This window comes from Odocoileus virginianus, chromosome 7 (genome assembly GCF_023699985.2).
Source record: "Odocoileus virginianus isolate 20LAN1187 ecotype Illinois chromosome 7, Ovbor_1.2, whole genome shotgun sequence".
In the NCBI taxonomy this organism is placed as follows: domain Eukaryota; kingdom Metazoa; phylum Chordata; class Mammalia; order Artiodactyla; family Cervidae; genus Odocoileus; species Odocoileus virginianus.
This window is the reverse complement of record NC_069680.1, coordinates 71,923,635-71,948,875: the sequence shown is the minus strand read 5'-3', so window position 1 is coordinate 71,948,875 and position 25,241 is coordinate 71,923,635.

Genomic DNA, 25,241 nt, shown 5'->3' with positions numbered 1-25,241 from the left:
AAGCTAGATTAATATTCTTTTTAAAATATGTTAGTTTAGATTCTAAGAGTGACAGGCTGACATAAGGTCAGCTAGATTCATTTTCATAAGTAAAGCACCTTGCATCTCACAGTCATTGCCCTTTCAAAGTAATCACTGCCTAGACTTTGAATACCTTTGGACAGTTTTATCTGTCGCTGAAATTTATGCAGTATGTTTGGCTGGCTTCTTTTGCTCAAAATTATCCAAGGCTTATTCATGTTGTTCATGCATTTGATGAGTAGAGTTTATTAATTTTCGATTCTGTATAAGGTTGGTTGTGTGAAGATGACACAATATATTTATATATTCAAATGCTGATGGCCTTTTGTGTTGTTGCCGTTGTGAGATTATTACAAGTCATGTTCCGACAAGGACTCTTGCAAATGTCCTTCTGTGAATATATGTATAAATTTATATTTGGAATATACCAAGGCATGTAACAGCTGTGTCAGAGCCTATATGTAAGATGAACTTTAGCCAGTATGCGTAAATGGTTGTACCAACATACATTTACCAACAGCAAACCATGAAAGTTGCAATAGTTCTCCACATCTCCAACAAATGCCATTATTGGTACTTAAAGCTTTGTCAATTCTGGTATTTGATACTGGATTTTATCTGCATGTCTTTCATGACTGATGAGGAGATGAGAACATTTTTAAATGTTTACCTGACATTTGGATCTTAACTATCATGTGCTAGCTCAGGGATTTTGTCCAGTTTTCTATTGAGTTCTCTTTCTATTGCTGGCTGTCCAAACAGCTCTTAATAAGTCATTGACAGTTATGATCTTTGCTAGATGGCTTTTCATAAGGTGGTCTTGTACTTATTAACCTGTTTATTCAATGAATTGTACCACTTGTTCCCTTAACTACCCTATTCTGTATTGATGACTTTGAGGGATGTTGTACATTTGTCCTTCCTGTTCCATTCTCCACCCTCTTCCACCCTCCTCTTGTTTGGGAAAGCCCTCTTCAAAAATGCTTTGTCAGATATGTGCATGCTGTGACTTGACTTCTGACTCTCTTGATGACATCTCTTGATGTGTGCGTGCTCAGTCGCCAAGTTGTATCCAACTCTTTGCAACCCCATAGACTGTAGCCTGCCAGGCTCCTCTGTCCATGGGATTCTCCAGGCAACAATACTGAAGTGGGTTGCCATTTCCACCTCCAAGGGATCTTCCTGACCCAGGGATTGAACCTGCGTCTCCTGCATTGGCAGGCAGATTCTTAACCATTGAGCCACCTGGGAAGCCCTATCTCTTCATGAATATAGTGCTTAATTTTAATATAGTCCAATTTATCATAATTTTGTTTCTATTATTTTTCTGTATCCTGTTTAAGAAACCTTTCCTACCCCAAGATCATGAAGATATTTTCTTTTCTGTTTTACTTTTCACATTTAGATTTATAATCCACTTGCATATGACTTGAGTTAGGAATAAAGATTTTTCTGTGGTTATCTAACTGATCGATTATCGATAGAAAACATCATTTCTCCTTTGCTCTTAAGTCACCTTTGTCAAAGATTAAGTGATAATCTATGTGCAGATCTATTTATGAGCTTTTGTTCTGATTCATTTTTTTTTTCTTCTTGGTACCAGTACCACACTATCTTAAGCTTTATAGCATTACAAAATTCTTGATAGCAAGCAGTATACTTTCTCACAATTTGTTCTTCCTGCTTAATTTCCAGAAGTATGTAAATACCACTTCTTTTGTTGTCAAAGTCTATCTTAATTCCATTGTGCTCAGAGAACATACTATGAATGATTTAACTTCTTTTGGATTTTTTTATGATCCAACAGGAGTCAGTATTGGTAAATATTTGTACTTAAAGGGAATGTTTCCTCCTGTACTGTTATTTTTATTTTTACCATGTTGTGTATGTGTCAATTAGATCAAGTTTGAAAAAAGTTTTTAATTTATTCTTTATGTTTTATTTTATCTTTTTTGTTCTATTTATCTATTCCTTTTTTTTTGAATTTGATAATAAAATACCTAGTTCCTTAGGGAAATGGGTGATACCTTTGACTTAGTCAAAGGATTCACATAGATGTGAGGCCTCATTGGTAAAGAATCTGCCTGCCAAGGAGACATGGGTTTGATCCCTGGGTGGGGAAACTCCCCTGGGGAAGGAAATGACAGCCCACTCAAGTATTCTTGTCTGGGAAATGCCATGGACAGAGGAGCCTGCTGGGCTACAGTCCATGGGGTTGCAAAGAATCAGACCTGACTGAGCAAATGAGTACTCATGCATCAAAAAATACCATTAAGAGAGTTAGAAGCCAAGTCACAGCACGTACATATCTAACAAAATATTTATGAAATAGACTTTCCCAAACAAGAGAAGGGTGGAAGAGGGTGTAGAATGGACCAGGAAGGACAAATGTACAACATCCCTCAAAATCATCAATATCACGGAGGGTAGGACAACATGGCTTTTAAGAATAAGACATTACTAACTTTTAACAGGCTACACCAAGCAGAGTCAGAAAAGAAATGATTGCCCTGTAGATGCCAGTAAGCCTCAACCCCCCAATATCCCAGGGTCCCCTTCCCAGTCTACAGGCCAGAAAGGCTGCAAACCTTCAGAAAAGTGGTGAGATATGAGAGGATAGGGGCTTAGCCAAACAGGTGAGTCACAAGATGGTATAAAAGTCTTGGAAAGTTTCTATGTACTGAAGAGAGTTCAAAAGCATTAAGAAATGTCACTGGAAAAATAGATAGCCAATGGGAATTTTCTGTATGACTCAGGAAACTCAAACAGGGGCTCTGTGACCGTCTAGAAGGGTGGGGTGGGGAGGGAGATGAGAGGGAGGTTTGGGAGGGAGGGGACAAGGGTACGTGTATCTATGGCTGATTCTTGTTGCTGTATGACAGAAAACAACAAAATTCTGTAAAGCAATTATCCTTCAATTAAAAAAAAAAAAAGAAATGTCACTGTAACTAAAGGAGCCTTGAACGTCAAAGTAAGGGTCAGCTCTTCAGGGATATGCATGACTTGTTGATGAAAGACATCATAAAGGATTCTGTAATGCCATTCTAGAATGAATATTTCATCTGCAATTCTCCAAACTAAGGCACAATATCACAACATAGTGGGTTGGCCAAAAAGTTCACTTGGGTTTTTCCATAATATCTTACGGAAAACCATAACACATTTTTTGACCAACCCAATAGTACTCCAGGAAAAGCAGGTAGTAGACATCTCAAATTGAGACTAAGATTTTATCACCCCAGCAGATGTGTGTGTGTGTATATATACACAATTATGGGAGAACAACTTTGTGGGGGAAAGTTTAATATATACAACTTATTGTCTAAAATTCTGCTATACAATATATTTCTATATATGTACATAAACTGTAAATGTGTGTATGGAAATATATATATATATATACGTATGTTTGTATATGCATACCCATATTTTCCCCCAAAAGTCAATCTCCCTACATTATGAAACTTCTGTCAACAAAATTGTTTAAAGCTAGACAATTCTATCCTTTTATTAAGAGAAAGACTATTTCAAACACAAATCAAATAATTGTATGGTTATCTATAGTTTGCATGTGGCTTTTAGAGGTATCATTCTCTTAAATAAGAGTAAAGAGACAATAGATTGCTGAAAGACCAAGAACTATCAAGGACTAAGTGCAGACTCTCCCAAATTCATGTCATAAGGACATCTCATCTCCAGGTGGACTCCAGCAAGGAATTTCTCCCTCTGGTGCTGGCTGTCCAAATAGCCCTTAGTAAGTCCTTATCCACTATAAGCTTTGCTAGATCACTTTTCATAATATGGTCCCATATTTATTTACCTGTTTATTCAATGAATAGTACCCCTTGCTCCTTTGGGCTTCCCAGGTGATGCTAGTGGTAAAGAACCTGCCTGTCAATGCAGGAGACTTGAAGAGACATGGGTTCAATCCCTGGGTCAGGAAGATTCCCTGGAGTAGGACATGGCAACCTGCTCCAGTATTCTTGCCTGGAGAATCCCATGGACAGAAGAGCCTACAGCCCATAGGTTGGCAAAAAGTCACACACAACTGAAATGACTTAGCACACACACATGTACGCACCCACCCCTTGCTCCCTTACCTATCCTATTCTATATTGAAGACTTTGAGGATTGTTGTACATTTGTCCTTCCATTTTTCTTCTTCACCTGTCTCCACCCTCTGAGGTCCAGATGCTGAGCTATATAGACTGCATCAGTGTCTTCACATGGCTAATGAACCAGCTAAGTAAACCAGATTAGGTGTTACCTCCCTTCCAGCTCTCCAAAACTGCACATTAGTGAGAAAAATAATGTAGTTTTTGTAACCACTAAATTTTGGAGTGGTTTATTATTGTCTATTAGGTAACTGTAGCACTCTCCTACTTGTTGCTACACCTACACTCTAGTTTCCTCAATTCTCATATGTTTGCCTGTGATATAAAGTGAGAATACAACCTGGTGCGGAGTCTGACCTATGAAACCACATAAAGCTGAAGGCTAAATAATCCTGGGGACCCCCAGCTCTGGTCTTCCCATGGTCAGATATGAGGATAAAACAAGAACAAAAGATGTCGGCCAGGAGATCCAGGATGAAGCAGATCCAAGCTTGAGGGCCAGGGCAAGACTAGCAGCTCAGATCTAGGATGGTTTGTAGATTTGTTTGGTGTGTATTCAGGGCATGTGTGATGTTGAGTGCAGCTGCTTAAAGGAGTTGGGCAGGGCAGTCAGCAGGCAGGTGTGAGATTGAGTTGGTGGTGGTGTGTTTGTGCTGACCTCAAGCCATGGCCCGATTCTGAAGTATGGAGCAAATTTTCCAACATAATTTTCTTATGTTGACCTACATTTGTGCTCCAACAGCTGTTTAAAAATCTGCCAGTCTCCAAAATAAACGATGTTTTTAATGGGAATTACAGCTATTCAGTTTCCTCAACAGAACCAAAGTTGTGCCTTTAAAAGCAATGTACATTCCTTACTGTCAGCCTATTTGCTTAAAATCTTAATCACAGTTCTTTACAGTGGACAGCAAATGGCACATGTGACCTGTTGACTGATATTAACCTTGTGTTTTATGTCATCACCATAAAATACTCTGCTGAACACTGGTGGCAAATGAAAGGCAGACACAATGTTTATCAGCCTACATATGAATCATGACTAAAAACAACAAGTATGAATATAATAGAAATTTTCTATAGGATTAAATTGTGGGAAAAGAGTTCATCTTCCTTTGACAATTTTATACTGCCTGCCAGCATATGGTCCCTTAACTACCCTATATGTTTGGGGAACAATAACTGAAGTGTCATTAAAAAAAAAACTGATGTCTTAAGTGATGAATAACTCCAAAAATGTATTAAAAAGATAAAGGGAGAAGAACAGAAGAAAGTTAATGATCCTTGTAATTTGACAGTCAGGCACAATGTTGGCTTCTAACTTTCCACTGAAAGCTTTGTTCCTCTGATAGAAATGTGGCTGTTTTGAAAATGATGGACAATGAGAAGCATGAGTCAGTGTTAACAAGCATGACCTCTATGCCACATCATCGAGAGTGAGGAGAGGACACAAAGAAAAGAAAGAGAGACAACGAAAACAGGCAGGGGACTTCCCTGGTGACCCAGTGGCTAAGGATCCACCTTACAATGCAGGGGCATGGGTTTGACCCCTGACTGAGGAGCTAAGATCTCACGTAAGTAAGTAAGTGAAAGTTGCTCAGTAGTGTCTGACTCTTTGCGACCCCTTGGGCTGTAGCCTGCCAAGCTTCTCTGTCCAGGGAATTCTCCAGGCAAGAATACCAGAGTGGGTAGCCATTCCCTTCTCCAGGGGATCTTCCCAACCCAGGGATCAAACCCAGGTCTCCTGCATTGCAGGCAGAGTCTTTACCATCTGAACCACCAGGGGAGCTGAAGATCCTACATGCTGCAGGGCAGTTAAGCCTATACACAGCAACTAGAGGGTCTGATTGACATAACTAAAAGCCAACACAGCCAAAGGAAGGAAGAAAGAAAGAGAAGGAAGTGAAAAGAGAAAGCAAGAGAACAGCTGGATCCTACCCTTTGAGATATGCATTGTGAAGGTCTGGAAAAAGGTGAGTGTTTTCATCCAAAGTCATGGGTTTGAATCTGACCTCACCTTTTACCCACTAAATAACCCTGGAAAAGTCACTTTTAACCCTGTGACTTGAGCTCTGTACCTGTAGGACAGGACTAACAGCATCTTGCATGGTTGATAAGGGGAGAGATGCCCACAGAGCAGTGCCTGACCTCAAATGTGGGTTGAATATCCCTGCATTTGTTTTCTCTAAACTTCTGCCTGAAGAGGGGAAAAACAAATGAATCAAGATGACCAGTGTTTTTAGCAGAGGTTCCTGAAAGAACATATTGCCCAGATCTCTCTGGTTGCGCAAAGTTGCCATGGAAACTTTGTGCTACTAGAGATCTGGGAATATCTTTTCTTTGGAGAAGAATGTGAGGAAGTCTCTGGACCCAGGGAGGGTGGATCATCCTTTCAGTGGTCTCGGAAGTCTGTTGACTCCAAGATTTGATCCATCAAGTTGAGATGACTTGGTTTCTCAAAGAGCTCAGAGATGTGCCTAATTTCTGTTTCACACTGGGACATGTCAATTCAGCTTAAGAGTGTAGACAAAGATTTTTCTGCTCCCATGTCAGTATTGAAATACAATTCACTAGGGACTAATGTTTCTAATCAGCCAATTTCTGAGCTAGTTCTCTTTTATTGCAAAGTCTGGATATCAAGGTGACTGTTAATAAGCCTCTCTGTGGGAGAGATTCAATATTTCTTCAGGAGTAGAGGCTGTATTTCATCCTAAAATTTGGAAGAGCCAGAGGATTTAAAATCTTGTGGAAAGTTTTTTTCTATCATTAGTGACCTACTTGGCCTGAGGGTAGAGAGACTTTCTACAGTGCTATGACTCCAAGGTTCTAATCTGGAGTTCCCCAAGTCAAGTACAGCATCCCTCAACCCATGGTCACAACTCACCCTTGCCTTGCTCTCTCCCCAACTGAGTTGTAAGCTTTCTGAGGGTCAACAACATGATTTGTTTTCAATAATCATCCCCTTTCATATATGGTGAGTGTTTGTAAATTTTTACTGTTGTTGTTCGGTTGCTAAGACATGTCCAACTCTTTGCGATCCCATGAACTGCAGCACTCCAGGTTTCTCTATGTCTTTTACTATCTCCTGGAGTTTGCTCAAACTCATGTCCACTGAGTCGGTGATGCTATCTAACCATCTCATCTTCTGCCACTCCCTTCTCCTTTTGCCTTCAATCTTTCCCAGCATCTCCATGAGTTGGCTTTTTGCATCAGTTGGCCAAATTATTGAAGCTTCAACTTCAGCATCCATCCTTCCAGTGAATATCCAGGGCTGATTTCCTTTAGGACAGACTGGTTTGATCTCCTTGCAGTCTAAGGGACTCTCAAGAGCCTTCTCCACACTTCAATTTGAAAGCATCAGTTCTTCAGCTCTCAGCTTTATTTATGGTCCAATTTTCACATCCTTACAGGACTACCGGAAAAACCGTAACTTTGACTGTATGGGCCTTTGTTGGCAAAACGATGTTTCTGCTTTTAACACACTGTCTAGTTTTGTCATAGCTCTCCTTCCAGGAGCAAACATCTTTTAAAAACTTGTAAGGCTCAACATCACTCATTGTCAGAGAAATGCAAATTAAAACCTCAATGAGGTACCATTACACGCCAGTCAGAATGGCTGCTATCCAAAAGTCTACAAGCAATAAATGCTGGAGAGGGTGTGGAGAAAAGGGAACCCTCTTACACTGTTGGTGGGAATGCAAACTAGTACAGCCACTATGGAAAACAGTGTGGAGATTTCTTAAAAAGCTGGAAATAGAACTGCCATATGACCCAGCAATCCCACTTCTGGGCATACACACCAAGGAAACCAGATCTGAAAGAGACATGGGCACCCCAATGTTCATCGCAGCACTGTTTATAATAGCCAGGACATGGAAGCAACCCAGGTGCCCATCAGCAGACGAATGGATGAGGAAGCTGTGGTACATATACACCATGGAATATTACTCAGCCATTAAAAAGAATCATTTGAATCAGTTCTAATGAGATGGATGAAACTGCAGCCCATTATACAGAGTGAAGTAAGCCAGAAAGGTAAACACCAATACAGTATACTAATGCATATATATGGAATTTAGAAAGATGGTAATGATAACCTTATATGCAAGACAGAAAAAGAGACACAGATGTACAGAACAGACTTTTGGACTCTGTGGGAGAAGGTGAGGGTGGGATGATCTGAGAGAACAGCATCGAAACATGTATATTATCAAGGGTGAAACAGATCACCAGTCCAGGTTGGATGCATGAAACAGGGTGCTCAGGGCTGGTGCACTGGGAAGACCCAGAGGGATGGGATGGGGATGGAGGTGGGAGGGGGGATCGGGATGGGGAATACATGTAAATCCATGGCTGATTCATGTCAATGTATGGCAAAAACCACTACAATATTGTAAAGTAATTAGCCTCCAACTAATAAAAATAATTGAAAAAAAACTTGTAAGGGAATGACATTAAGGTGTCATTTTATTTACATTGATCTTGATCTTCACGAGAAGCTATTTCCTGTGGAAATTAGACTTGTGAATGAAGCAAGAGTAGCTAGTACAAAAAAGAGAAAAATGGATTCTTCTCTCCTTTGGGAAGGATAAAGGGAAGGGGAGCTGATTTTGTTGGTCATTTATTATATTCCAGACAAGGTACTAGGAACTTCAGATGGGTCATGTCATTACATCCTCCAGTAGTACTAGAAATATACAGCAGAAAATAGAGATCAGATTGAAAATATAGAGAAAAAAATAGGTATCAGTGGATCTTTCTTTGAGTCTCTGGAACATGATAGTTATTCATTCAGAATGGCCTGATATTACATGGGCTATGTTACCTAAGGTAGACTTGTGTGTAGACCTTACATTCCAGGTGTGGCTTCAACCACTGCTGGAAGAGAGCCTTGCTCACTTAGAGATGAAAACTGGGTCAGGTTGCTGAAAGTGTACAGGATTCATACCCTGGTTATTCATGACCTAAAGGACTTTTTCTTTTCTTTACGCCCTTCAATCTCCTTACAACCTAATGAGAGAAGGTGGGGATTATATTGGAAAAAGGGTAACATATATATTTTCTCTGTCATGTGAATAGTGACCAAATCTAAGTAAGAAACCAAAGGAATTCATCTGCCGGAGCTGAGGGGCATGGTGGTTTGCATTAGACATGAAATGCCGCAGGCAACATCCGTTCTTTTCTCTCCTTCCCTTGGTGTGTATTTTTCAAAGACCAGCAGCCCTGAAAACAGGTTGCACTGAATACTTTCCAGAATTAGAGAAAAATCTCAGATACGATATTGACCAGTTGTCACAGTCAGCTTTTAATGTCATGTAAACTTTTACACAGGTGTAATGTTCAGTACTGGGCATAATATGTCTATGTCATTATAAGACAATGACCCAGAAAGAAATAAGGCTGGCTTTGCAATTAGATGGTACCAGACTCTGGAGCATTGCAGACACTTACTAAGTCCATGACTGCAAACAAAGTAATGAAGAAATGTCAGCTATTCCACAGAGTATCTGGGAAGATGAAATGAGATAACTTATGTGAAATAACGTGGCTAGGCAATGTAATTTATGCTTTTCCTTTTTTTGTTGTTTCTTTTTATTCTCCTTTCAGATTGAGAATTTTGATGGAATTGATAAATCAGCTCTGTTAAAACTGTGGACTTGTGTGGTCTCAGGTTAGAATGCCCAAGATAGCTGGGCAAAAAGAGGAAGAATCAATACCATACGACTTACGTTATGAAATGAACGAAAGCAGTGTGCCTGGATGTTGCTGCCTTCTATAAGTGGAATTGATTCGGTAAGCAACTTTAATTAAAGGAAAAAGGGTTTCTCTCTCTCTTTTTTCCCCACAGAGTTGAAATCAGGGAATCTATTTTCAAGGGAAGAAGGAGAGTGTATCAGAGGAAATAGAGAAGAGACTGAACAGAGAAACAAAAATACAGAGAATAATAAATTTGTGCTTTGAGTTTTCCCATATGTGAGAATTACTCATTTGGAAGGGCCTGATACTGCCAGGGCAGGTGGTGTAAGGTGTCCCTGACAAGCACAGTTCTTATAGCACAGGCTTGATTTCAACCCTTGCCCACCAAAGGCCCAGAATTTCATACTCAAGGGTCCTCCCAAGGCTCACTCTTCCTGCTCTGTGGTTTTGAGGACATCTGCACGAAAGTACAGACTCTGCCTCCTGTGGCTTTATCACTACTCCAAGTCACAGGATAGTGGTAGCCATAGCAACACCTTCAGTATTGCTAACCTGGGTAGCAAACTCTCAGGTAGCAAATGAGAGACAGACACATATTGAGCCAAAAGAATTTGAAGGCAAAAATGACTTCAAACATGCTACCCTCTTCAACTCCAAACCTCAGTAGATGACAAATCAGCAGCAAGGAGGAAGAGAGGAGGAAACAGTGCTTATTAAGCATCTCTTGGGTGTCAGATACTCTGCTAGGGGCTTGCCTCGATTTTTTTTTTCAAACTTTAAACTTTCTACTTTGTGTTGGGGTATAGCCGATTAACAATGCTGTGGTAGCTTCAGGTGAATGGTGAAGGAACTCAGCCATGCATATAGTTCTGAAAATAATCCGATGAGGACTGTGTGATTATTAACCTCCATGAATTTTGCATAAGTAAAAGGAACAGGTTGTTAGGTTATTTGCCCAAGTGTACAAGTTGAGAAAGTGTCTGATGTGAAATTGGTTCCAGCTCTGTCGTGTTCTTCCCGCACCGTGAAGTTTGGTTTACAACTCGTGAACATTCTGCCTGTGACACTTCAACTTCACTGACCCCCACTCACCCACCCTAGAGTGATGCGCTCTTCCTCCTGATGTGTTCTTAGGAGCTAGTCTCAAAAATTAAAGTATCTCTCTGATAATGAGTGATGTTGAGCATCTTTTCATGTGTTTGTTGCCACCTGTATGTCTTCTTTGGAGAAATGTCTGTTTAGTTCTTTGGCCCATTTTTTGATTGAGTCATTTACTTTTCTGGAATTGAGCTTGAGCTGCAGGAGTTGCTTATATATTTTTGAGATTAATCCTTTGTCTGTTGCTTCATTTGCTATTATTTTCTCCCAATCTGAGGGCTGTCTTTTCACCTTGCTTATAGTTTCCTTTGTTGTGCAAAAGCTTTTAAGTTTCATTAGGTCCCATTTGTTTATTTTTGCTTTTATTTCCAATATTCTGGGAGGTGGGTGTGGTACATATACACCATGGAATATTACTCAGCCATTAAAAAGAATTCATTTAAATCAGTTCTAATGAGATGGATGAAACTGGAGCCCATTATACAGAGTGAAGTAAGCCAGAAAGATAAAGACCATTACAATATACTAATACATATATATGGAATTTAGAAAGATGGTAATGATAACCCTATATGCAAAACAGAAAAAGAGACACAGATGTACAGAACAGACTTTTGGACTCTGTGGGAGAAGGCGAGGGTGGGATGTTTCGAGAGAACAGCATCGAAACATGTATATTATCAAGGGTGAAACAGATCACCAGCCCAGGTTGGGTGCATGAGACAAGTGCTTGGGCCTGGTGCACTGGGAACACCCAGAGGGATCGGGTGGAGAGGGAGGTGAGAGGGGGGATCGGGATGGGGAACACCCATGGCTGATTCATGTCAATGTATGACAGAAACCACTACAATATTGTGGGGTGGCTGGCCTCCAACTAGTGAAAATAAATGAAAAAAAAAGAAGAAAAAAAAATTGAAGTATCATAGCCATACTGACTCAATGTCCCAGAAGGAATCCAAGACCCCTACTTGGTCCTTCAATAAATATCTAAGGGCATCTCCATCCAGTTACACCAGTTTAAGAAATATTGGGCCTCCCTGGCGGCTCAGTGGTAAAGAATCTGCCTGCAAATTCAGGAGATGTGGGTTTGATCCCTTGGGTCAGGAATATCCCCTGGAATAGGAAATGGCAACCCACTCAGGTATCCTTACCTGGGAAATCCCATGGACAGAGGAGCCTGTTGGGCTACAGTCCATGGGATCACAAAGAACTGGACCTGACTTATTGACTACAACAACAATACCAAAAATCACCCCTCATATATGAGCAAAGGAAACAGGAACTCAAGATATTAAGATAGAAGTTATTAGCCAAGATGCCAGACTTTTAAATATTGAGAGTCAGTGTCTGGCTTCAACTTGGTAAGGGTCCTTTGTGCACTGGGACAGCAGTCCGCCATAAGAAACCAAACATCCTCTATGACCCACCTCCCAGAATATTGGAAATAAAAGCAAAAATAAACAAATGGGACCTAATGAAACTTAAAAGCTTTAGCACAACAAAAGAAACTATAAGCAAGGTGAAAAGACAGCCCTCAGATTGGGAGAAAATAATAGCAAACGAAGCAACAGACAAAGGATTATCTCAAAAATATACAAGCAACTTCTGCAGCTCAATTCCAGAAAAATAAATGACCCAATCAAAAAATTGGCCAAAGAACTAAACAGACATTTCTCCGAAGAAGACATACAGATGGCTAACAAACACACGAAAAGATGCTCAACATCACTCATTATCAGAGAAATGCAAATTAAAACCACAGTGAGGTACCATTACACACCAGTCAGAATGGCTGCTATCCAAAAGTCTACAAGCAATAAATGCTGGAGAGGGTGTGGAGAAAAGGGAACCCTCTTACACTGTTGGTGGGAATGCAAACTGTACAGCCGCTACGGAGAACAGTGTGGAGATTTCTTAAAAACCTGGACATAGAACTGCCATGTGACCCAGCAATCCCACTTCTGGGCATACACACCGAGGAAACCAGATCTGAAAGAGACACATGCACCCCAGTGTTCATTGCAGCACTGTTTATAATAGCCAGGACATGGAAGCAACCTAGATGTCCATCAGCAGACAAATGGATAAGGAAGCTGTGGTACATATACACCATGGAATATTACTCAGCCATTAAAAAGAATTCATTTGAATCAGTTCTAATGAGATGGATGAAACTGGAGCCCATTATACAGAGTGAAGTAAGCCAGAAAGATAAAGACCAATATAGTATACTAATGCATATATATGGAATTTAGAAAGATGGTAATGATAACCCTATATACAAGACAGAAAAAGAGACATGGATGTACAGAACAGACTTTTGGACTCTGTGGGAAAAGGCGAGGGTGGGATGATCTGAGAGAACAGCATCGAAACATGTATATTAGCAAGGGTGAAACAGATCACCAGCCCATGTTGGATGCATGAGACAAGTGCTCGGGGCTGGTGCACTGGGAAGACCCAGAGGGATGGGATGGGGATGGAGGTGGGAGGGGGGATCGGGATGGGGAATACATGTAAATCCATGGCTGATTCGTGTCAATGTATGGCAAAAACCACTACAATATTTTAAAGTAATTAGCCTCCAACTAATAAAAATAAATGGAAAAAAAAGTGACAGAATACACAGCAAAAAAATAAACAACAAACCAATAAACCAAACAAAAACATAAAAGGGAGGAGTGCAGCGAATCTACCTTCTCATCTTCCTCTTTCTTACTAAAATGGTAAATTTCAGTATCTGGAGACCTCTAGATTGAAACTCTGATCTATGAGATGGGGCTATAGGACATTTTTATCTTCCTCTTTGTGTTGTTCTGTATTCCCTTATGTTTTTATGATCATTATGCATTATTTTTATAATGGTAGAGAAAGGTTATATTTTAAAAGAAGAAAATATTTCTAGTAAAATAGAATACAGTACATACATAGTGAAATGCTCAGTAAACCAGCTGCATGATTTGCCTCAGTTTAAACAGACACCAGGAATTGATTGGTGTTTCTAATGGGTTGGTCCTGAGATCCTTATCAGTGTTGATCCTTATCAGTCATCAGTGAAATTTCATATGATTTAGTTTCAGGGGCTGCAATGTTAAAGCATGACTCTGGAACCTGGTGTATTCAATATCTCCTTTACCCTTGGAACCCTATATGGGGCAGCTGAGATTTCTCTACTCATCACTTCCAAAACACCTGTTCTTGTGCAGAAAAAAGCCCAGGACTGAAGGTACTTCTTGTTTCTGGGGCCAATTGGGAGATTATTTGAAACAGATAAGTGACAACATGAGGCTCCAGTAGAGGAAGAGAAAAATGCACCCACTATATACTGCTTCCATTTACCACGGCTCTGTTGCTCTGTGTTCAGAAATCAAATGCCACAATATTAAGCTCTGTCTGCATGAAACAAGGGGATGTGATACCAGTGATGTTTGTTTAAAGCTCTACTAAACAAAAAATAAGGAGAATGGGAAATCGTTCATGAGAAGCAGTAATGGAATGTCATTAAGCATTTAGCTATGCTTAATATTTGGCTAGATATTGTGATTTCAGTCCTGCTCCATTCAGTCGTTCAGTCATGTCTGACTCTTTGCTACCCCATGGACTGCAGCATGCCAGGCTTCCCTGTCCATCACCAACTCCTGGAGCTTGCTCGTAGTCATATCCATCGAGTTGGTAATGCCATCCAACCATCTCATCCTCTGTCGTCCCCTTCTCCTCCCGCCTTCAGTCTTTGGCAGCATCAGGGTCTTTTCCAATGAGTCAGTTCTTTGCATCAGGTGGCCAAAGTATTGGAGCTTCAGCTTCATCATCAGTCCTTCCAATGAATATTCAGGACTGATTTCCTTTAGGATTGACTGGTTTGAACTCCTTGCAGTCCAAAGGACTCTTAAGAGTCTTCTTCAACACCACAGTTCAAAAGCATCAGTTCTTCAGTGCTCACTTTTTTTTTATCTTATGATCTCAGTCCTGCTTGGTACAGGCAATTATTTCTGATTTTAAAATTCTTTCTCAATATTTCACCTCTTCCACTGTCTGTATTAGCCTATGTTATTTTTATCCTGATGTCTGATACTGGGCATGAGTTTATTTAAAAGCTAAAGTCATAAGCATTGATTTAAAAATGTATTTTAAACCCTCTTCACCTTCATTGGCTTTGTGTGCTCCTCTGTGACTTGTCTGGTTCATGGGTTTCTGACTCCTTCTTCACACCAGCAGGGCTCCATAGCAATGCTCCTAGAATGTTCACCAATAGCACTGGCTTTGTAGAGCTATAGCCTGGAGATTGCCATGCTGTGCCCACCTCTCCTCAATCATTTTCTCTTCTTTGTGTCCACCCATGACTCTTGCTGACTCTCCATACTCGATAGGAAGACAAATACATGAGCATTTCCCTAAAGTAAACACTTTCTAGTTAATTTCTTCCCACTTTGGAGTCTGTGGAATCAAAGAATATTAAGAGAGAGTTTGGAGGGAATTATTTAGAGGTCGGAATCTCCCATCTAGAGTCTGGGCCCTGTGGTAAGGTGGGAAGGGTAGGGAAACATAGGGTACAGATAATCAGATCAAAATCCAGTTGCCTGGGCTGGTCTCACACAGTGGGGACTTTGGAGGCAGCACACAGAAAACAGTTGGTATACACGCCAGTGACAGATTTCAGAAATATTCTGATGTCTCTTTGGCCTGCAGGCAAAATAACATCTGATCAGTCAGACATACACTTCTCAGGGAGCTTGTGTCAATTATTGATTTATTGCATCTTAGCTTCTAATTAACCCTTTAGTGTGCTCTGGAAAATGGATCTGGGATGAGTTTTGCTTTGCTGGTAAGGACAATGCTAATTTTCATAGTACAGAGTGCTGGAGAGTCATTTCAGGGGAAAGAAAGGAGTTTTGCTCTGTGGCCCAGTGCACTTGTTGGCAGGCTCCTGTAGAATGTGTGTGGTTCCTCTGGGTCCATCTCCTATCACATCCACAATTTGAATAGTTTCTTTAGCATCCTGGTCTTACAGGACACAGCAGACAGCAGCACCTGGTGGGCATCAATTTCTCTCAGGTGCTTCTCAAGTTGTTTTGAAGAAAAGTGTCTCTAATGAGCACCTGCTTGTGAACAACTTTCTGGAAAGTTCCAGAGGGTAGAATTCTAGCCAGGTCTTGCATAGGTCACCACAGGACTTGTCTGCCTTTCAGTGAGCTGTGGTTGTGCTTTCCCAACAAAGAAAGAAGTGGGATCCTTTTATTCTTTGCTCTCTCCCACTTAAAGACAAATGCTTATTTGTCTTTAATTATTTATTTTAATGATTAATTAAATAATTAAATTATATTAATTATTTGTATTTTTTTTTTTTTTTTTTTTTTTTTTTTTTTTTGGATTGGGGAATATATTTATTTTTTTTTTTTTTTTTTTTTTTTTTTTTTTTAATTTTTATTAGTTGGAGGCTAATTACTTTACATCATTACAGTAGTTTTTGTTATACATTGATATGAATTAGCCATGGATTTACATGTATTCCCCTTCCCAGTCCCCCCTCCCACCTCCCTCTCCACCCGATCCCTCTGGGTCTTCCCAGTGCACCAGGCCCGAGCACTTGTCTCATGTACCCAACCTGAGCTGGTTATCCGTTTTACCCTAGATAATACACATGTTTCAATGCTGTTCTCCTGAAACATCCCACCCTTGCCTTCTCCCAGAGTCCACAAGTCTGTTCCATACATCTGAGTCTCTTTTTCTGTTTTGCATATAGGGTTATCGTTACCATCTTTCTAAAGTCCATATATATGTGTTAGTATACTGTAATGGTCTTTATCTTTCTGGCTTTCTTCGCTCTGTATAATGGGCTCCAGTTTCATCCATCTCATTAGAAGTGATTCAAATGAATTCTTTTTAATGGCTGAGTAATATTCCATGGTGTATATGTACCACAGCTTCCTCATCCATTCGTCTGCTGATGGGCATCTGGGTTGCTTCCATGTCCTGGCTATTATAAACAGTGCTGCAATGAACATTGGGGTGCATGTGGCTCTTTCAGATCTGGTTTCCTTGGTGTGTATGCCCAGAAGTGGGATTGCTGGGTCATATGGAAGTTCTATTTCCAGCTTTTTAAGAAATCTCCACACTGTTTTCCATAGTGGCTGTACTAATTTGCATTCCTACCAACAGTGTAAGAGGGTTCCCTTTTCTCCACACCCTCTCCAGCATTTATTGCTTGTAGACTTTTGGATAGCAGCCATCCTGACTGGCGTATAATGATACCTCATTGTGGTTTTGATTTGCATTTCTCTGATAATGAGTGATGTTGAGCATCTTTTCATGTGTTTGTTAGCCATCTGTATGTCTTCCTTGGAGAAATGTCTGTTGAGTTCTTTGGCCCATTTTTTGATTGGGTCATTTATTTTTCTGGAGTTGAGCTGGAGGAGTTGCTTGTATATTTTTGAGATTAATCCTTTGTCTGTTGCTTCATTTGCTATTATTTTCTCCCAATCTGAGGGCTGTCTTTTCACCTTGCTTATAGTTTCCTTTGTTGTGCAAAAGCTTTTAAGTTTCATTAGGTCCCATTTGTTTATTTTTGCTTTTATTTCTGAAATTCTGGGATGTGGGTCATAGAGGATCCTGCTGTGATTTATGTCGGAGAGTGTTTTGCCTATGTTCTCCTCTAGGAGTTTGATAGTTTCTGGTCTTACATTTAGATCTTTAATCCATTTTGAGTTTATTTTTGTGTATGGTGTTAGAAAGTGTTCTAGTTTCGTTCTTTTACAGGTGGTTGACCAGTTTTCCCAGCACCACTTGTTAAAGAGGTTATCTTTTTTCCATTGTATATCCTTGCCTCCTTTGTCGAAGATAAGGTGACCATAGGTTCGTGGACTTATCTCTGGGCTTTCTATTCTGTTCCATTGATCTATATTTCTGTCTTTGTGCCAGTACCATACTGTCTTGATGACTGTGGCTTTGTAGTAGAGTCTGAAGTCAGGTAGATTGATTCCTCCAGTTCCATTCTTCTTTCTCAGGATTACTTTGGCTATTCGAGGTTTTTTGTATTTCCATACAAATTGTGAAATTATTTGATCTAGTTCTGTGAAAAATACTGTTGGTAGTTTGATAGGGATTGCATTGAATCTATAGATTACTTTGGGTAGTATAGCCATTTTGACAATATTGATTCTTCCAATCCATGAACATGGTATATTTCTCCATCTATTTGTGTCCTCTTTGATTTCTTTCATCAGTGTTTTATAGTTTTCTATGTATAGGTCTTTTGTTTCTTTAGGTAGATATACTCCTAAGTATTTTATTCTTTTTGTTGCAATGGTGAATGGTATTGTTTCCTTAATTTCTCTTTCTGTTTTCTCATTGTTAGTGTATAGGAATGCAAGAGATTTCTGTGTGTTAATTTTATATCCTGCAACTTGACTGTATTCATTGATTAGCTCTAGTAATTTTCTGGTAGAGTCTTTAGGGTTTTCTATGTAGAGGATCATGTCATCTGCAAACAGCGAGAGTTTCACTTCTTCTTTTCCTATCTGGATTCCTTTTACTTCTTTTTCTGCCCTGATTGCTGTGGCCAAAACTTCCAAAACTATGTTGAATAGTAGTGGTGAGAGTGGGCACCCTTGTCTTGTTCCTGATTTCAGGGGAAATGCTTTCAATTTTTCACCATTGAGGGTGATGCTTGCTGTGGGTTTGTCATATATAGCTTTTATTATGTTGAGGTATGTTCCTTCTATTCCTGCTTTCTGGAGAGTTTTAATCATAAATGGATGTTGAATTTTGTCAAAGGCTTTTTCTGCATCTATTGAGATAATCATATGGTTTTTATCTTTCAATTTGTTAATGTGGTGTATTACATTGATTGATTTGCGGATATTAAAGAATCCTTGCATTCCTGGGATAAAGCCCACTTGGTCATGATGAATGATTTTTTTAATATGTTGTTGGATTCTGTTTGCTAGAATTTTGTTAAGGATTTTTGCATCTATGTTCATCAGCGATATTGGCCTGTAGTTTTCTTTTTTTGTGGCATCTTTGTCTGGTTTTGGAATTAGGGTGATGGTGGCCTCATAGAATGAGTTTGGAAGTCTACCTTCTTCTGCAATTTTCTGGAAGAGTTTGAGTAAGATAGGTGTTAGCTCTTCTCTAAATTTTTGGTAGAATTCAGCTGTGAAGCCATCTGGTCCTGGGCTTTTGTTTGCTGGAAGATTTCTGATTACAGTTTCGATTTCCTTGCTTGTGATGGTTTTGTTAAGATCTTCTATTTCTTCCTGGTTCAGTTTTGGAAAGTTATACTTCTCTAAGAACTTGTCCATTTCTTCCAAGTTGTCGATTTTATTGGCATAGAGCTGCTGGTAGTAGTCTCTTATGATCCTTTGTATTTCAGTGTTGTCTGTTGTGATCTCTCCATTTTCATTTCTAATTTTGTTAATTTGGTTCTTCTCCCTTTGTTTCTTAATGAGTCTTGCTAATGGTTTGTCAATTTTGTTAATTTTTTCAAAAAACCAGCTTTTAGCTTTGTTAATTTTTGCTATGGTCTCTTTAGTTTCTTTTGCATTTATGTATTTTATTATTTATTAAATAATAAATTATTTAATTCAAAATTTAAACAAATGGAACAATATTTACATGGATTTAATTTTTTTGCCTTGGGATCAAGACATGGCTTTTCCTCTTGAGAAAAAAATCAGCAAAAATGCATGAGAGAATAGAATCTTAGAACCTCTGAGCCAGAAGGGGATAATCTATTCCAGTAACTCTGTTTTGTAATGAGGAAGTGAATGAAATGCTTTCACAAGGGCATGCAGTAGATGAGGTCAAGTCCTCAAAACTTATCATAGTGCCCTTTTGGGAATTTATTGAAATTCCCTGGCTGTTTCTAACATGCAACCAGGAGTAGGAACCATAGGTATAGATAGAAAATTCAAGCCATACAGAAGAGGAGGCTATTCAAAGGATTTCCATGTATCTCATTTACTTCCGGTCTAGTCTCTGCATCTTTCTCACTTCTTTATATAATTCATCTTCTCTAGGTCTCACTGATCAGGAGATATACTCTGGAAAAATGCTTGTAGTGATGGTAACAGTAATATTTGATATATACCTGGTCATTTATATCATTAGAACTCCAGCTGCCAAATCCCTGCTCACAATCTGTGGACTCATAAAGTGACCTCATTAACTCCCATCCTCACCTTCACTGTGATTGTTGTTGTTCAGTTGCCCGATTGTTTGTGACCCCATGTACTGTAGCACACCAGGCCTCCCTGTCCCTCACCATCTTTTGGAATCTGCCCAAGTTCATGTTCATTGCATTGGCGATGCCATCCAGCCATCTCATCCTCTGATGCCCTTTTCTCCTTCTCACTGTGATTAACACCTTTTTCTCCTTGGTTGCCCCTAAGCTCATCATAGTGCCTCTGATAATTTCACTGATGTCTCATTCTTGGCTATTCCTATGTCTTCTGTTATGGCCTCATGGCTCAAGTGCATTGGTAGTTTTCTGGCAGATCTTGGTTTGACCCCCATAGTCTCTACTGAACTGGGGAATATGTGGATGGTGTTAAGTTTCTTTATTTGGAAATTCATTCCCAAACTTCAAAACTCAGCTTTTCATTTGATTCCATGGTCACTGCATAAGTGGCCCAGATTTTTAAACTTCAAATTTTAGCAAAATTTAAAAGAGACTGTTAGTTTGACATATGGTATCAATATTTGACTAGGTGAATTCAAGGTATTGAGAAAGAAATGCTATTTAATATTATCATCTTTTCATAAAAGAGAAGATATTTGATCTTCAGAGTGTAGAAAGGGTATGATATTGAAATGAAGACTACCTCTTAAAGTTCATAAAATTTACTTTCTAAAAAGTAATCATACAATAATTTTTCCCTAATTTCCAAGCAGCATATCACAAATGGACTTTGGTCCATAGCTAAGGTTTGGAAGGCAATACTATAAATTTCTAGGAAACCCTGAAGACTTGGGTTAGAAGATTACTTAGAAAATAATCATATGTATATCTACACAATAGTGCTTTATAATTCACTCTTTTATGATCCCCAGTCAAGGAACCTCAGTTTAGTTGGGGACTTCCCATGAACAAGAGTGTTCTGTATACTCCCTCAGCGTTAAAGATGGTCAGACTTTCTCAGTTTATTGCGACATGTTTTAGTTTCAATCTTTGGTTGTAAGGAAAAGGTCACCTTTATCTTTCCCAAAAGAGGACACTGATTTTAAGCAAACATGTGGACTGCAACTGGTATTGACCTAGAAATCATAAATTCTGTTTATTCCTATACTCTCACTCATGATCTCTGTACATAAAAATATGAGATCAGAAAAAATGTTGAACATGAAAATTTTAAAAAATTGCTTACTTGAAATATTTGCTACAGAGAAAGTCCAGCTTTCAGAAGAATTGGACACTGTGATTATAATGTAGAGTGAGAGTCTAGAGGAAAAGAAAGCTACATGTAGTCTGGTCATTGGTAGGAAAACACAAGTTGCCTCTTATAGTAAACCCTACATGGGCTGGCACGTGCCTATAGATACCAGTATTGTAAGCATTTGAGATAAAGTTGTTTTCATTAGAGAACTGGAAACATACAAGAATAGGGGCTCAAAGCAATGTTTATTTGGGGGAATGGTAGTAAATAGAGCATTCTTGTATTTTGAGGTTTATTTCTGAATGCAAAGTTTTTTTTTTTTCATGATTGTACTAAATAGTAAACATTTTTTTTTCATATGGAAGCAGGGCAAGGTGTCAATTTTACCTTTTTATCTTTCAATTATAGATCTCCCTAACTGTGAACTACTTTTGTCAGTTTTTCTTCTTTCAAATTTCTGTAAGAAAGCTATGATTGACACCATTCACTTCATTGTGTCAAGTCAGGGATCATTGTTCAGTCTATTAGCTTATTGACCTTGGATGAAGTGCTCATCCTTTGCTCAAATAGCTGTAAATCGTGGACACCATGGGTCACATAAAGTAGAAAGAGAAGCCTTTTAATGACTGAAGTGCAGGTACATTCTTTCAGAAGGGAGTGTGGGCATGAAAGTAATATAAACAGCAGGTTTTATTACAGTGGTCTTAGCCCTTGTTGTCAGCCTCAAACTCATTCAGACTTAAATAATCCATGAGATTCATTATATCCTCAAGAAAATAGAAAATTTGTTAACCTACTCTGCTAGCCTGTGCGGGCATTTACAGAATTCCAAGAGGGTAATTGTGAAGGAGATAAGGGCTGGAAATCTAGCTTAGATATACATCATAGGACAAAAGTAGATTTACTTGACCTTTTATTTCACAGAACCTCGTTTTTAAAACTTTTTATTAAGGTGTAGTTGCCTTACAATATTGTGTTAGTTTCTGCTTTACAACAAAGTGAATCAGCCATCAGTTCAGTTCAGTCACTCAGTCATGTCTGACTCTTTGCTACCCTGTGGACTGCAGCATGCCAGGCTTCCCTGTCCATCACCAATTCCGGGAGCTTGCTCAAACATTTGTCCATCGAGCTGGTGATGCCATCCAACCATCTCATCCTCTGTCATTCCTTTCTCCTCTTGCCTTCAATCTTTCCCAGCATCAGGGTCTTTTTTAATGAGTCAACCCTTCACATCAGGTGGTCAAAGTATTAGAACTTCAGCTTCGGCATCAGTCCTTACAGTGAATAATTCAGGATTGATTTCCTTCAAGATTGACTGGTTTTATCTCCTTGCAGTCCAAGGGACTCTCAAGGATCTTCTCCAACACCACAGTTCAAAAGCATCAATTAGCCTTCTTTATGCTCCAGTTCTCACATCCATACATGACTACTAGAAAAACCATAACTTTGACTAGACAGACCTTTATCAGCAAAGCAATGTCTCTGCTTTTTAATATGCTATCTAGGTTGGTCATAGCTTTTCTTCCAAGGAGCAAGTGTCTTTTAATTTCATGGCTACAGTCACCATCTGCAGTGATTTGGGAGGGCAAGAAAATGAAGTCTGTCACTGTTTCCATTGTTTTCCCATCTATTTGCCACGAAGTGAAGGGACCAGATGCCATGATCTTTGTTCTTTGAATGTTGAGTTTTAAGCCAGCTTTTTCACCCTCCTCTTTCACTTTCATCAAGAAGCTCTTTAGTTCCTCTTCACTTTCTGCCATTAGGGTGCTGTCATCTACATATGTGAGGCTATTGATATTTCTCCCGGCAATCTTGATTCCAGCTTGTGCTTAATCCAGCCTGATATTTAGCATAATGTACCTCTGCATATAAGTTAAATAGGCCTGGTGACAATATGTATACATATATCCTCTTTGACCTCCCTCCCCATCTCTCCCTATCCCACCCATCCAGGTCACCTTCTAATGGATTCTTTTTCCTTAAAGTAATTTTACATAATCTAGGTAGTGCTTGGTGTTTCTTGAAATAAATACATGAAGGATCTAGGTAAATGAGATTTTCAAAGTGTATATTAATTGAGAAGGATGTGCTAATGATGTGATATCTGTTCACTCATGTCTTAATAGTTGTTGAAAACATATTTTTATGCTTTTCTAATTAGGATAACGTTTGTTTTATGAAACACCACAACAAAAGCTCTGCTGTACAGACACCTTCAGTAAATTCTGAAACTAGTTGCCATAAAGTCTCACCGATGGAATTTGTAAGCCCTTTTGTTTTAGAATTTTAGGAAGTTCAGAGAAGCAAGAACTAAAACCTTTTTTTATGAGTTTTTGTCAGTGTTGAAGAAAGAAAATTGCTGTCATGTTACCGATAATATAATGAAAGTCATGGCCCCAAAGTGTTGACTGTAATGGAAAAAAAAAAGTGTAGCATAGTTACAAAAAATAAAATAAAACCATGAGATTGACAGTGAAGGAAGATGTGTTTCAGCCCCAGCATGTATTTGAATAGATGTGTAAACTTGCATGAAATATCTATTCTCTTTGGGTTTCCATTTTGCAAACATTGGAAACAGAAATAAACAAAAACTCTTTCATACTGAACACCCTATATGAAGAATATTCCTATCTTTTCTGAAAAGAGAGAAAAGGAAAAACGTTCATAAAATAGGCAAAGAATGAGAAAATTGTTGAATGATAAATTGGAGAGTAAAAGATAGAAGCAAAAGGAAAGGGAAAAATAAGAGGAGAAGGAACACAGACTTTATACATTTGTGACTTTCCCCAGATACTAAGTATAAAAGCCTAGGGCCAGCAGCCAGGATGGAGATCAAGGCTTTCCTACTCATAAGCTTTGTGAGTGCAACCAAATTCCATGGATGCCCCTGAAACCTTGGTCCCTTATTTATAAAATAAAAGTAGTAGTTGAGATGATTTACAAGATACCTTCCTGATTTATGACTTATCTTTATATGACTGTAAAATGGAAGTATTTCATTTTACTCACTTTAAGCTGCCAGATACCAACTGTGTCCCTGCCATACTGATATGCAAATTAACCCAAAATGCTTTCACGGCATAAATATGCATATGCTTTCGGATACCCTTCAATACCTGCATGCACTCTCACTCATTAATAAAATATGAAATCTGCAATTTCTGTTATTACTCTGTTTGTTTAAATGAGGAAAGCATTTGCTAAGAACACACTGCCTGGGCCTGAACATCAGGTGAACTCTGTGGGCAGCCCCCTAGCTCATCCTGAGCAAAGCTAGAGCCTTGTCCTAGCTGTTCCTGGCTTAAGTAGTAAAGAAAATGCAGCGGAACCACATGGCTTTGGAGACTTTGCCATATGTAGGGTCCCCCTCATTGTTTTTGATGCCTGGGGCAGGCAAGCAGACTGCATTAGCAGCAAAGCTGAAACAGAATTTCGGCACTCACAGACGAATCTAACTCAGCCTCCAGCAAACATCTGCCCTGCTGTTTAGTTTTATGGGGGTTACCACCTTTGTGAGGCAATACTGTTGAAATATCTAACAAGGTCTTTATATAGTAACATGGTGGAATGGAGTGGGAGCTTGTATTAAGTAAAGTGACCAGGTTTAAAGCTCAGTCAATCGCTCAAGTGGAGGGACCTGAACTGATCTCTAGGTCTCTGAACCTAACCTCTCTCTTCATCTATAAAGTGGGAATTAGAGTAATAAATGATCAATTTGCTTCTAGGATTTTTGTAGTCTCAAAATCTCCCTCGAGGGCAAAATGGAAGCAGACTTAGATTACATGTTCATTTTCAAGTGGTTCAGACGTAACAAACAGCTCAAAAATCCAGCCCCGGTGGGCACTGGGAACGTTAACATAATGTTGACTCATTATTTTCCTCTTCTCTCCATATGTTCACTTTTTTTCATTTCAGTGCTCCTTTATGTGTCCTCAACCCCACT